Below are 12,209 nucleotides of genomic sequence, written 5' to 3' on the forward strand. Positions count from 1 at the left end.
ATCAGCATTCATAGATGCTTCTTGTCCAATCAAATCACTTGGTCTGAACTCATCGTTGTATAGAAAACATTACAACACAGTTATTGACTTAAAAAGAAGAAGCTTTTCAAAGACTTTAAAGCAGCTGGAGATTTTCATGTTTTGTTTTATGAAATTAAAGGAGCAATATGTAGCCACTGTGCATCCAAAAATGAGTACAGCAGTCCAAATAGCAGGTTGGAGCTTTAGACTGTTCATTAAATAAGTTGAATCCTAATTAAATATACAATCTATTATTGAAGCAAGCTGTTCTCCCTTGATCAGCTCTTTATAACTGTCAGTTGTCTGTCAATGTAAAGTTAAGCCTGTTATCCTCAAAATAAAAGCCCACTGATCTGAGACTACACACTCTGGAGTTAGAGTTAAGTAACTGCCTGTCTCGCTGTCTGCCAGCCTCCATATTTCCTAATAATAATTTTCTAAAAAAATTTATGACTCATAAACAGACACTTACTCATTCTGCAAACATTCAGCATTTATAATTGACGTGAAATGGGTCTGCAAAAACAGTTATTTCAGCCCAGAATAGAAATTTAAAAGGAAGACGCCGCAGCTGCAAGGAATTTTATGATTTATTACAGTAAATATATTACAGATTTCTCTTTTAAATGTGTCCATAAATCCTCCACTCGTGAATTTTAAAACTTTCATGTAGGCAATCAGGCAATTGCTAACAAGTGGCTAAATGAGACTACAGAGCTTGTCGGGGACATTAGCCTAAACGTCACTTTGCAGGGCTGATGTTGAGTCACTCAACCATGGTGTAGTCCAGTTATAGCCCAACATTAGCTTTTGACTTCAGTCGATTGCATTTCTGCTTCAAAAATCATAAATGTGTTGTTCATTTGTGAAGATTATCTCGCTGAACAAAATCAATATTATAAACTTGTGTTCGGCACAGAACTTATTTTCTGCACTGATCCAAAATTCAGTGAAAAAAATCCCATAAAGTATATCTTCCCTGCAGGGCTGTTGAGTGTTGATTTTAAGTGGAACTTTTAGCATTTGTGTCAAATAAATAAGTAATTTGATACAATGCTGATGTCAAAAGTTTTGCTCAATAGTATTTTAAAGCAAAAAGACAAACCTAACGGCAACAAGCCCCGATATATTACACTGTATGAATTTCATCAACACACAGGGCACTAGGTCTAATTAAATAAAGTGTGAATGCATCAGTAATTAGCATAACCTTACTTACACACCCAACAGGCCAACACTCACAAGAGCAATGTTTGTAACTCTCTTTGGCTCAAAGCTTCATCAGACATTCATTTGCATTTGTCTCCCCATAATTTCATGCTGGACAGAAAGAATAAAATGAACTCGTGTGAGCTCATAGTTTTACATGATGATGACGGCCATCAAGGATATAGACCAGCAAACCTCAACAATGGCCTGCAGAGAGCTGCAAAGTCTTGATTCTCAGCAGTTCAAGGAGCCCTTTCACATTACAGGGAGTCACAGTCAGGGTTAAGATTAATACGCTGATATAACATTTCTGACCAAAAAAGATTGTCTTACTTTCTGACATAAAATAAGTTTCCCTCTGGCTTGTACTGCTGTTTTGGTGTGAGTTGCTGCAGAACTAGATGGCTTGTGGTGCTAAAAGACAATTTATCACAGTGTTATGTTTCATGATACTTTATTGATCCTCAAAAACTGTATCATGATATAGTGACATATGCAAAGATTTGTGGCAGTGGTTCATTTTGTTTTGTGTTTAAACTAGGAGTGGGCAATGTTTGTCAAACTGGCAAAGGACAATGTCCATAGAGAAACATCATGACGGATGATGACAGACGGTATTGTTTTTATAAAATATTTTGTTTTCTGCTTTTTATAGGTCTATATATTAGATATGGATAGTATTGTAGTTATAGTAGTTCATCACAATATACTGAACTGTAACCCCCGCTAGCTAGTGTTAGTTAGCCGGACATGCTAACATTCGTAGCTCATGCTAAAGCAGTTAAAGACAAATTTGAATCCATTCTATATGTCGTGGCTGAGGCTGAAGAGAAGAGATCCCTAAGTGACCATTAAGAAGCCGACCATGAGACACAGACACAGATCTGATTGACCTGGGGTGGGTCTGCCTTGACTCAGGGGGTCTTGTGATAAAAGGCCTGAACACCAAATGACGTTGAGGTCCAACACTGATGGCGTGCCATACTGGTAGTTTCATATCGTGGTCACCTCCAAGAACAACTCTAATCATGTAGGTATAATGCTGAATCTTTATGTTGTGTATGTGTTTTATGTTTTTGAAAGACGACAAAAAAGAATCCACTGTCCAAACTCATGAGACACTCAGTATAGCTCTTCTTAGAGCCCCATTCACACTGCTTCGACATGTGGATAAATACAAAGCTCGCAGGCCTGCAGCACCCTAGTTATAGCTGCTAATCTATGATTGGACAGTTGCTGTTAGCAGGTAGGGCTTACCAAAGAGTCAAATGTGCCTCATCTTTGCTGTTTTGTTATATTCGCAGACAGAGTATCTTGGCACAGTAGAATCCAGTTCAGCTATGAGGCATTACCACCAGTTGTAGCTGATGATACCTCTACAGCAAATAACTCCAAAACTGGACAACTAGCACCAAAACTAGATGAATAAATTGCACTACAGTTAAGAGGAAAAATATGTATTTTTGATTTTGGTGTGTACTGCACCTTTGAAGTGAGACATTTTTGATGTTAATGTACTGACTTTATAGATAAGGAGTGCAATTTTGGGTGCAAATTGTGTGCAGGTTGCAAGTGTTAAAGCTCTAGGGATCTGAAGATTATTGAGGCCGCAAACAGCCGAGGTAATATCAGTAAACTACTCATACTTTACAGCCATTATTGAACAACTCAGCCAGACTGCGCTGCTTTAACCAAAGTAATCAAGGGGCAAGATCTGAAGTTGGTGATTCCATCCTTCTCGCTTTTCTTGTCTTCTTCCACTTGGCAGAGATTAAAATAGACATCAGAAATTCATTTGGACAGACAGAGTCAATCTACATCTACTGTCTCAATTAGTGAGGCTAATACACTCTGCATACCTGAACCATGTGAAAGTGAAACTGCCAAACAGATTGACTGTCTGGGAGTGTCTAGACATGCACACACATACACACGCGTGCGCACACGCACACACACACACACATCATGAGTACAGCCTGTTGTTTTCACACATATACACTCAACAAAAATGAGTAAACCAATGTAAGATAGAAATCTGTGTTACCCTATATGTTTGGATTCTTTGAGGTTTCATAAAAACATATGAAAAACATTCATGAATTCAGTTACACACACATGCAAACACACATTGCCCAGTATGACAAGGTAACAGAGAGAAAGAGAAACAGGTGGGACAAAAGAGAAATGCTTCTGTTTTTGCTGTCCTACAGTGAAAATTACAACTGTGTCTATATGAAAGCGGCACAGTGACGCAGCATCTTTGCAGCAGCAGCACTCACATCCATAAGCAGTGAAGAGACAGAGAAAGAGGAAGGGAGAAAGAGACAAGAGGGTGAGCTGACAAAACACAAAGAGAGGGAGAGATGCTGAGAGACTCACCTGGCTAGATGGGATGTTGTCCGACGCTCAGAGGAAGGGATAACATCCGAGACCTGAAAGGGTGAGGGTGGATAAGGGGGGGAAGAACAGTAGTGAGGGGGAGACAGAGAGAGAGAGAGAGGGAGAGAGATTAGATTTGGCTGCCAGTACTTTGGGAGTGCAGTGGCAGGTGGCACCGTGGTTAACACACACACACACACACACACACACACACACACACACACACACACACACACACACACACACACACCTTGAGAGCTCCCTTTTTTTTTTTTTTTTAGGAACCTAGTCTAAGCCAGAGGTGCCTTTTGGTTTGCTTCCCATATAGATGCCTGGTCTTCTTTAACCTGTAATGTCCTGTAAAATCTTCGCCTGGGCAGGCAGTGACCTCTCCATGTCGCATAGCCTATGTCTACATTTAATTGACGCAGCAGCCGCAAGTTCATGCAACACATGGACAGACAAAATATAGTCGACATTAGCTGGGATATAAATCAACAAATATGTCGAAGGCCAGTGGCAAAGTATAGCTAATGGACACATCTACACATTAAACACCAATAATCAATCAACAATAACTTTCTACTCTGAGCTGGAATAACTTTTGTATGCCAATTTCACATTATTAATGCTGAATGTTCATCGAATTAATTAGTGTCTGTTTATGGGCTGTAAGAAATCATTAATAAGCTTGTAGAAAGAGTAGATACTTATAACAGTTAAAGTGAGGAACAGACTGAGCTTTGCATTGACAGATAATTTACAGTTATAAAGAGTTGATCAGCTTTCAGTGCAGGACTCACTGTTGCTTATCAATTTACTATATTGCGTGTGTGCTGCACTCCTGCAGAGCTCCAGCAGTGTTCCTGCAGCCTACCTAAGCTTCCTCGAGTCTGTGGAGGAGGGGGCAAGGGGAAACAACTCACTTCAACCATAGATCATATATTAAATGGGATTTCAATTTATTTAATATACGTCTATGGCTCCAACTTGCTATTTGGACTGCAGTAGTCATTTTTCCACGGACAATCGCTACATATTGCTCCTTTAAGTAAGAAATATCCATGCTGTCAATCTAAAAAGTAACACACATTAGGGAGTAGCCCGAGCATCACAGTAAAACTGCAGAAAAAGGTCTTTAAAACCTCAGAGCATATTAGCTCCTCCAAATACCACGACTGGTACTGCGATGTTAAAATACAGTAACTTACAGTTCTTGCAGGAGGCAGGTTTATTCCTGAGGTAAGTCAGATCATATCCCCTTACTGTTTGCACTGTCTGGTGCTAGCGGGTACTGTGGACACTTCACTGGCGCTTCTTGAATAGCTACTAGGACTTGTCGTCAACCTTCACTTTCAACAAGACGAGTACCATGATTGCTCATTTTAAGTATCTGCCATCACAGTTAAGTTTGCAACTTCTGGTAACCATGGATGACGTACATACGTACTTATGTGCAGTTTGTACATGATTGTGACGAAACGAAACGAAAATACAGGAAAGACAAATTAAATGACATTTAATTTAAAAAAAAAATGTAAATCATTATGTCAATTAATTTATTTCATTGTTAAAAAGGAAGACTATTTTATCTGTTATTTATTAGATTTTATTTATAAAAAAAAAAACACAACCTGTTTTTCCATGGTCTGCATGATTCCAATATTGGTGTGCGTTCTTCCCTCTTACCACTTCTAACACACACACACACACACACACACACACACACACACACACACACACACATGCCACCAGTATATCTAAGGGACAGATGGAGAGGGAGAGGTGGAAGCAGAGGTGAGAAAGTAGTAAGAAGTGTCTGAGGTGGGAGAGTATGACTGATAGTGGTGTCCAATCAGTTGTGGATCTAAAGGGAGACCTGTGCTATCACCCAGCTGGGAACAGCACAGTGCACGTGTGAGAAAGCGAGGAAGAGATGGAGTGACTGCAAAAAAAAGGAGAGCTTATCAGTGTGTGTGCTTGTTAATGCCACACGTGCAGCGTTCATTCGACAGCAGCCACAAAGACTCAGAGGTATCTCTGCCTCTCTTCTCCTCCAAACACACACAGTCGCAATCTTCATGAAAGGGTAAACAACAACCATGCAGTTCCATTTAACAGACACACAGTCGCACACAACAGCAGACACACACTAATTGGCTTCAGTCCAACAGCCAGAGTCTGAACGTACTGCATGTGTACACACTGTAGGCCACTGGGGGGTACCTCAGCAAGAGGGCAATGAGTTCATGTCGGTGTGAATGGCACTGAACTAGTAATAGACTACATAAATCATTCATGTCAGATACCTAGCAGAAAACATTTCCAATACCCAGTTCTTTCCTTTGATCAATATGGACTGCAAAATGATTTCTTGTCTTACTTAATACTGGGGGTTAGGGTAAGACAGTCACGCTCCAAGGATGGCTGAGACATCGGGGCCCTCTAACATAATCTGAATCTACCCTTTAACCACAAGGACATTCTTGCCGGGCACCAAACTCAACCAAACCCTGGAACTGGTGCAGCACCAAGGAGGTCCTGCATCAGTTCCAAGGTCTAAAACAGCGCTTTGCAAAACTCCTGACAGAGGTCCAGATCTTTAGTCATTTTGGGGCCTAAGACAAACACAGACATGGGGCCCTCAAGATCCCTTGCTCTCCCACTTTTTCAATCTTTGAATAATCATAATCATCAAGTCATAAAATTAAACCTTTATTTATGGTTGAGTGTGGAGTCGCACAGTCTCAGGAAAGAAGCTTTTCTGTAATCTGGTGGTCCAGCAGTGAACACTTCTGTATCTCTTGCCAGACGGCAACAGAGGGAACAGGCCTTGGTCGGGGTGGGTATTGTTTTTCAAGAGTACACATTCATAAATATGTATTTTCCCTGGCCTGTAGTGCTATTTGTAGAGCTTTGTGGTTATCGACCAAAACTGTCTAATAGACAGAAAGTAGCTCCAGTAGATTCTACTGCAGAGACAAAGAGACTACTCACAACAAAGTCTGTGGATTATCTTCAGTAAACGGGTCTTGATTTTTGGAAAGAGACACTGGTTTGATTTTTTTTTATGTTGGCACTTATGGGGTGATTTATAGGCCCTTTGGTAGCTTGGGGCCTGTGGCAATTACCTAAAGTCCCTGATGGTTCGTATGCATGGACTGAACAGTCAATCCACCCCAAACCTTGTGTTATGAATACAATAAATTACAAAGTGTAACATCAGTTGATTATACGCTAATGAAAACACACTTATCAACATCATGTTTCATTTCATTTCATTATATTTCATTCCGCCAATAAGTCTTACACACTGGTCATTTAACTGCAAACTATGATGGAAACAGAGAAGGGTGACGGAAACGGAGGGCAGCACAACTAGTTTCTGTTCCAGTGCTAAATGCTACTGTAGGAAAGCAGACTACACACAGAGATGGCACCGTGCCAGCAGCTGCCTGTTGTAGCAGCTCCCGGTGTTCATTTATTTTGTGTATTTTGTCTTCACATTTATTATTTAGCACATGTACTTTTGCTCCTATGACAATTTAATTTAATCTATCTATCACTTATACAACCTGTCAGGAGCCAAGCTAACTGAACAATGAACTATAAAGGAGTTGTTGTCTCATCACAGATCATAACAACAGAAACTAAAACATTGGCATCTGTCACCGTATAAGAGTTTTGTGTGGGGCACCTTAATTGTAGTCTAACATGTATAATATATTTCTCAGATTTTGTAGGTAAGGTATATTGAGGAAAATATCAGTAATGACACTGACTATTTAATTAAAAAAAAGAATATTCAGCCAAACTGCTGACTCATTCTGAAAACTGAGGCGCAGCCCTCCCAAGGTCCTTTCACTGAAATCATCTCTCCGTTGTGAACAACAAGGACGTTCATCTCTGAGCAAACCTTATCTTGAATGGCTGGAATCTCATTCTTCAAGTCATTACACACAATTTGTGATGAGGGACACAACCAACATATAGCGACCTCATTATTGCAGCCATTACACACAAGTGGACAGGAACCAGGGACTGAACTCTTGCCCTTCCTTCCTAAACAAAAAAAAAAAATACTGTTCATGAGCCACTGTTGGATGCTGACAACAGGTTATCTGAAATCGTGTGTTTGGACCATGGCCTCAGACATGCAATTACTGATGTTCATCCTTGGTTCACAGCACAGCAGAGGTCAATGTCCAATAAATAAACAACAGAAGGATGTCATCACCTGCAATGCGTGGTGATGCCACCCCCCCATGGCTGAACTGGACCCTACTGTGCCAAGACATTCTGTCTTCTGTCTCTGAATTGTAATTCTGGTCCAAAGCCCCTAAATACGCTACACATATAACAACAGCTGTGTTCATATTCTTGGCACATGAACTGACTGGCTGAATGCATTCAGCATAAAACCCGGCCTCCTAAAGCTCCCACCGTCTGTTTCAAGCTTCCTGTCCAACACCTTTCAGCATAAGCTTTTCTAAACAAGACAAAAGTGTGATTCTGCTATAGTAGTAACTATCACTGCCACAGCTCACAGATCCCTGCTGGCTGGTGCACAGTGCTGATACATAACGTGCTATAATATGCAAAACACGTAAAGGTGGTCTTCAAGGTCTAAGGAGCAGTTTTCTTTAAAGATTACCTGATTTAATGCAAAGATACTAAATAGTGAGTTACTTAAAAATGCTTGTTTGGGGGTTTAATGCCATTTTTTTTTTTTACACAATATATTTGTCACAATATCAAAAACTGCTTCTAACTGAATCTCTGTGGTTTAACGTTCAGCTTCTCTCTGTCGTCCCTGTCTGTACTTTCAGGTACAGTATCTGCTTTATTTGACTGTTTTCTGTTCACTTTCAGCTGCGTAAGAGTCGTTACTGCTGATGAAAACACATTTGTTGATTTCTACTGTGAAGAATTCATAGGAAATGAAAAGTATTCATCCACAATTTCACAGTCACTTGATTCAAGACAAGCGTGTCATCAGTAAACCTTCAAGCAAGTAGCGCTGTTGTGTTGGAGGGGCAAATCCCAGCTGCACCAAGTCAAACCGAGCCAAAACAAGCTGGGAGTTGGTGAGCTTTTGTTGCCTCTGCCAGAAAACAGGCGAAAATTAGCTTGTCCATAGGGGTGTCATGTTCCCATCATTTGTCCCCTGAATGAATTCTGATTGTACCCCTTGCCACTGAAGACAAAAGCCAGAGGTAATGTTTGTTGTCCTGTGTAAAAGGATCCAGTTTTCAGTGGGCAGATCCATCAGAGGACCGATTAACTAATACGATTTCCAGCGATGGCTACGGCCATCATTACTTTACTCAGTCGAGACCTCCACAAGCACACATGCTCACAAAACCCCCCTTAAAACACACAGATATATAGATAGACACACACATACCCATACCATTCTCAAATGCACAGTTGTCTTTTACTCCAACTCCTGCAGACTTAATAGCTCAGTCCCTTATATAATTAGAAGCAGATCATCTCGTGTTCTGCTTTTTCAGAGAGTGTGCTCAGATTTTTTTGAAGATAATTGATTCCCAGTGGCTGCACTGCAACCATAAGGCCTCATTCAAAGCAGCAGAGCATAGCATGGTATCAAATAGGCTGAAACTTTAATACGGTTTGTCAAGAGACATTCATTTTAATCACACCACTTCATTGGTGCAGCGGGGTTATTGCACTGAGGGCTCCGGGAAATAATGTGTCAAAAACATTGATTTATTGATACATATCAAATCGGAATATTTGAAATACTTTCAGTACTCATTTTCTGTCGTATCAATGCACTGATACCAGCTGCTCCCTATTGTCTCTGACAGCAAGCTGACACACACACACTGCTACAGCGTCTACAAAAATAGCCCCGCTCGCTCTGACTATGATCAGAAATATATTAACACATATACTGTTGATATTGTTACACACAGTACTACTAACTTTGCTTAATTTCTAAGGTTAGCTAATTAGATAATTTAGTTACTTTAAAAGCAATGATCTGAAGTGAAAGAGTTTAAAAAATGTTCAGGCTTCTTATTGTCATGTTATAGCATTATTAAATTTATCTTTTAATAAAAATCTGAAATTTTATGCCCTAAACGTTGTGTCATCTTTTTCCCTATGCTATTGAAAATGGTATCGAACATTTACATTTTTCAAGGTATTGTACTGATGCTAGAAATTCCAGTATCATGATACTTCCAGAGGAACCGGTACTCAACCAGTACTACTAATACTGCTATTATTAGTTTTGTGACGTTACATAAATACAATAATTCAGGAAACAATTTAACTTGTTAATTCAAAAAAGCCATAATAAAAAAAACTGTTGAACCTTTTCCAATCTTTTCATGTCATGTCTTTATTTTTTGCACCATCTTATGGTGAGTCATATGCTATAATAAGAGTATCAGTAATTATCATATCAATAAGCAGTATTGATATCTAATAAAATCCTAACAATACTCCTCCCTACACCAAATCAAATTTTAAGAACTGTTCAACTAGTGGCCATCGAGACTGAGGAGAACATTATTGATATTATATGCTAATTATCACTTCCCTGAAATATAAAATCCTGCCTGAAAGGAGTTTAAAAATGTTCTGCAGTGTCTGATAAGTCTTCAAACTGGAGTTTCTGCCTTGTCTTCTCAGTGGGACAACATGCCCACACAAACACAACCCCTCGTGTTTTGTTTTTTTTTTCTTTTTCTGACTAGTGCTATTTTCAGTCTGAACACATGTTGTCTACTCGCCCGATTAGGCTGAATCTTGTACCCCCGAAGAGAAAGGACAATCGGATTAGAAGTAATGCCATGGAAGACCAGCAGGGGGGAGCACATAAAAGAGCCAAAAATATACTTTGGGTCACATGAAACACAAATTAAACATTGAGTGTGAAAGATTCACTGGAATTTCATAGGTAGAATCTGGCAGAAATGCTTACCAGAACTGAAAAACAACAATTACACGTGTAAGATAGCAGCATGTGCAGCTGCAGCAACAGCTCCGCTTCAACTCGTCTAAAAGAAAAAGTAGTGACGCGCAGATCGACCCAGTTGTCCTACGGTGTGGGCGGATTCGGATCGACTGACAAGGAAACACCATGTGTTACGACAGGCGGTTCAAGTGACAAAGCATCGGACAGAGTAAGTATTAATAACTTCCAGAGACACTGGGCACAGTAGCAATCAGCTCATCTGACTGGTGCCCAAAGTACGACAAAACAGGTTAAATCTTGAAACAGGGGACTTTTTCTACACTGTGCGGCTGAACACCAGGCTAAAAAATACAGTATACACTAGGGTTGGGTAATTGGATGAATATATCGTCTATGATGGGCTGAATCCATTGCCAATTGGGATTTCTTTTGCCAATTTTTAGTGCAATATCATTTGATCGTTTGGAAAATTTTAACATATCGCCCTCTAGTATAGACCTACAGATGTGTAGTACTGCTATGCTAAAATTAACTGTTAAAATATGGAGGGAAAAGATTGAGAGAATTCTTGTTGGTATTGAATTAGCTATCGAGAATCATGGGAATTCACTACTAAATTTCTGGTATCATAGTAGCCCCTCGTCCTCGATGATGATAAATTGAACACTACTCACTATTTTACTGTGTTGTGTAGAATAATTAGCTTATTGCTCAAGAATATAATGAATACTTCAGAATAACTGACCATGAAAGTACTATAAACGGTAGTTCCAGCCCTGATTTGTTCTATTGTCCTGCATGGTTTGGCATGTTAGTTATTACTTATCAGACGGTCAACAGTCATTTAATCAGTGTCTGCACTTGTTTCACAGCTACATCAGACTGGTGCCACTTTCTATCTGATCAAAATGAAGGAAGTTTTTCAGGAACACACCAGTTCCTGAGGTCTGGCACCATTATCGCACAGTGTCTGTCTGAATTTCCATCATCATTTAAAAAAGTCTTGACTGCAGTAACCTTTTACTTTTTTTTGTGATGTGGTTCCAACAAGTAAAATGAATGGCATTTTCTTATTTCCAAAGGCTTCTCTGAGGAAGAAACAAATAATTAGTATAAAAGCTTGTCAATTCAATTTAATGTCTTGCCGTTGTAAGACGTCACTGTTGATTTGTATCAGTCCAACCCTCCATGCTCTTTGTGAGACACAACAGCTAACAGCAAAGGTCAATAAATATAACAGTTAGCACACGTGTATACATGCCAACTTGTTTAACCTTTGCGGTTTTCTCCTGATGGATGGGAACTCACACCTCATGAGAGACCTCAGTGGGCTGTCCTGCTAAGCTTCCTGCCTGCCCTGCTGTTATTAACAAGAACTATTCTTAATCTGATCAAATGGTGTTTGACAAAGAAGCCGGATTCCACACGAAGCATACTCATGATTAACCCCTGGACCTGGTCATTGTGTCAGAGAAATTACCTCTACTGTATGAAAGGTTTAATTTTGTCAGCAGGAAGTGCCAAATGGATGAACAGATACAACCAGGTGACATTTTATCTGTAGTCATGTTGTGATGACACGAGCATGAATGAGCCTGTAAGTACATTTCAAACTTTTCTTTTTTATTCACATAGGTGCACTATATTT

At 39.8% G+C, this 12,209-nt stretch overlaps 1 protein-coding gene across 8 annotated transcripts in view; it reads right to left on the reverse strand.

Moving 5' to 3' along the window:
* map2 (microtubule-associated protein 2) overlaps positions 1 to 12,209 on the reverse strand; it is a 150,323-nt gene that overhangs the window by 100,380 nt on the left and 37,734 nt on the right. For 7 of the 8 annotated variants that reach the window (XM_084725347.1, XM_084725343.1, XM_084725340.1 and 4 more), the window contains exon 3: positions 3,610 to 3,662. The exons of the other annotated variant lie outside the window; for it this stretch is intronic. The gene's annotated coding sequence lies outside the window, so the exon portion shown is untranslated. The remainder of the gene's footprint in view (positions 1 to 3,609; positions 3,663 to 12,209) is intronic. 8 annotated transcript variants of the gene reach the window in all.

This window comes from Lutjanus erythropterus, chromosome 8, assembly GCF_056507025.1.
Source record: "Lutjanus erythropterus isolate fLutEry1 chromosome 8, fLutEry1.hap2, whole genome shotgun sequence".
NCBI classification, from domain to species: Eukaryota; Metazoa; Chordata; class Actinopteri; order Lutjaniformes; family Lutjanidae; genus Lutjanus; species Lutjanus erythropterus.